Source organism: Orycteropus afer, unplaced genomic scaffold (genome assembly GCF_000298275.1).
Source record: "Orycteropus afer afer isolate SDZICR_OR568_19922 unplaced genomic scaffold, OryAfe1.0 scaffold00056, whole genome shotgun sequence".
Classification (NCBI taxonomy): Eukaryota; Metazoa; Chordata; class Mammalia; order Tubulidentata; family Orycteropodidae; genus Orycteropus; species Orycteropus afer.
The window spans coordinates 6418416-6421732 of record NW_006921643.1 but is presented as its reverse complement, the minus strand read 5'-3'; positions in this window follow the sequence as shown (position 1 = coordinate 6421732).

Below are 3317 nucleotides of genomic sequence, written 5' to 3'. Positions count from 1 at the left end.
GATCCCAGTCGCTACTCGCTGAAGTAGGAGGTGGAACAATGTTTTGTATAGTATGTTATGCCAATTGAGCTTGATGTCCCCTGTGACTATGGTCATGTATGATGTTCTTGATGTTATCCCACAACTCATCTGGTCTTTGGTCACTGCTCACTGGTGTTCAATGCATCAAATCTGTTCTTCAGATGGTCTCTAAATTCAGGTGAGATGTAATCAAGGTAGTATTTTTGCTCTCATAGAATTATTTTAATTTTCTTCAGCTTCAACTTGAGCTTTCATGTGAGCAATAGATGGTTTGTTCCAGTTCCTGGCCTTGTTTTGACTGGTGATATTGAACTTCTCCATCTCCTCTCTCCACAAATGTAGTAGATCTAATTCCTTTGTATTCCATCTGACAAGGCCACATGTATAGCTGCCGTTTATGTTGTTGAAAAATGTTATTTGCAATGAATAAATTGTTGGTCTTGCAAAATTCTATTATAATATTTCTGGTGTCATTTCTATCACCAAGACCACATTTTTCAACTACTGGTGATTCTTCTTTGTTTCTAGCTTTCACACTCCAATTACCAACAGTTATCATTACAACTTGATTGCATGCTTGGTCACTTTTAGACTGCAGAAGTTGGTTAAAATCTTCAATTTCTTCATCTTTGGCTTTAGTGGTTGGTGTGTACATTTGAATAATAGCAGTATTAACTGGTCTTGTAGGAGTATGGATATTATCCCATTACTGACATCATCATACTTCAGGATAGATCTTGAAATGTTCATTTTGATGATGAATGCACCTCCATTCCTCTTCAATTTGTAATTCCTGGCATGGTAGACCATGTGGTTGTCTGATTCAAAATGCCAATACCAGTACATTTCAGCTCACTAATGCCTAGGATATCAATCTTTATGTGTTCCATTTCATTTTTTACTACTTCCAGTTTTATTAGATTCATACTTTGTATATTCCATATTCTGATTATTAATGGATGTTTGCAGCTGTTTCTTCCCATTTTGAGTGGTGTCCCATTGGCAAATGAAAGTTCCAAAAACTTTACTCCATCCACTTCATTAAGGTCCACTCTACCTTGGATAGGCAGCTCCCTTCCAGTTGTATTTTGAGTGCCTTCCAACCTATATCAGACGATGTTTCAGGGCTGTTCATAAAGTTTTCCAGTAATATATCAGACTGCTATTTCACTGCTATTCATAAGGTTTTCAGTGGCCAGTTTTTCCAGAAGTGGATGGCCTCATTTTTCTTCCCAGTCTGTCATAGTCTAGGAGCTCTGCTGAAATCTGTCCACCATGAATGACCCTGCTGGTATTTGAAACACCAGTGGCATAGCCTCCAGCATCACAGCAATGTGTTAACCAGCACAATCTGACAAACTGACAGATGACCCACCTATTCTACTCCTTGATACATTTCTAAAACTATTTAAAATATGTGTTCAAACAAATACTTGTACACAAAGGTTCAAAGCAGTGCTACACAATAGCCAAAAGATGTAAACAACCCAAATGTCCATCAGTTGGTGAATGCATAAACAAAATGTGGTATAACAATATAATGGGATATTATTCAGCCATATAAAGAAATGAAGTATTGATACATACTATAGCATGGCTGAGCCTTGAAAACATTGTTATGTGAAAGAAGCCAGTCACAAAAGACATCATAGTATATGTTTCCATTTATATGAAATGTACAGAATAGGCAATCTATGGAGCCAGCGAGTATATTGGTGGTTGGAAATATCTGGGGTGATAGCTAATGGGTATGGGTTTTATTTTTGAATTGAAGAATATATTCTAAAATTGTAGGGATTCTACAGGCCAGGGGAACAGAACTAAGAACCCAGATATAGATCCATCCACTTACAGGCAGCTGATTTTTGACAAAGGGCCAAAACCCATTAAATGAGGAAGAGATAATCTCTCTAACAAATGGTGCTGGCAAAACTGGATATCCATTTGCAGAAAAATGAAATAAGATACATACCTCACATCACACATGAAAACTAACTCAAGATGGATTAAAGGCTTAAGTGTAAAACCTAAAACTATAAAGTTCATCAAAGAAAAAATAAGGGAAAAGTTAGTGGCCCTAATGTATGGCATAAATAGACTGTCAAACATAACTAAAAATGCACAAACAGCAAAAGATAAACTAGATAACTGAGACCTTTGAAAAATTAAATTCTTGTGTGTATCAAAAGACTTCTCTAGAAGAGTGAAAAAAAAAAAAACAAACCTACATTCAGAAAAAAATATTCCGTAATAACATATCAATAAAGGACTTATCTCTGAAATTTATAGAAAATTCCAACATCTCAAAATAAAAGAGACAAACAATCCAATTAAAAAATGAGCAGAAGACATGAGCAGATCTTCACCAAAGAAAATATTCTGGAGGTCAACAAACACATGAAGAAATGCTCATGATCATTAGACATTAAAACCAAAAAACAAATCCACTGCCATTGAGTCGATTCCAACTCATAGTCACCCCAACTGGGTTTCCAAGGCTGTAAATCTTTACAGAAATAGATTGTCTCATCTTCTTTCTGTGGAGCAGCTGGTGGGTTTGAAATGCCAACCTTGGGGTTAGCAGCCAAATGCCTTACCCACTACGTCACCAGAGTTTCCATAGCCATTAGAGAGATGCAAATGGAAACAGCAGTGAGGTATCATCTCACTCCAGCAATAATAGCAAAGTTCAACAAGACAGAAAATAACAAATGTTAGTGAGGGTGTGGTCAGATTGGAACGTTCATGTGTTGACAGTGGGACTACAAAAGGGTACAATCACCATGGAAAACTGTATTGTGCTTCCTTACAAAGTTGGAAATAGAAATACCATTTGATGCATCAATCCCACTGCTAGGTATATATCCTAAAGAAGTGAGAGCTGGGGCATGGCTAGATATAGGCACACTCATGTTCATCATAGCTTTATTCACAATGGCAAAGAGATGGAAGCAAAATAAGTACCCATGAATGGATGAATGGATATCCAATTTACTGTAAAAAACACAAAGAAATACTATGCAACACTAAATAATGAAAAATCCACAAAACACCTTGTAATGTGGATGAACTTGGAGGACATTATGCTGAGTGAAATAAAAGTCAATCACAGAAAGACAAATATTGTATGAGTCCATTATTGTAAAAAGTCAGGGAAGGTTTTACACATAGAAGGAAACTTTCTTTGTTGGTTACTAAAAAAATAACCAAAAAAAAAAAAACCCTCACTGCTGCAGAGTCAGATCCAACTCAGTGACCCCTCATTGGGTTTCTGAGGGGGTGTCTCTATGGAAGTA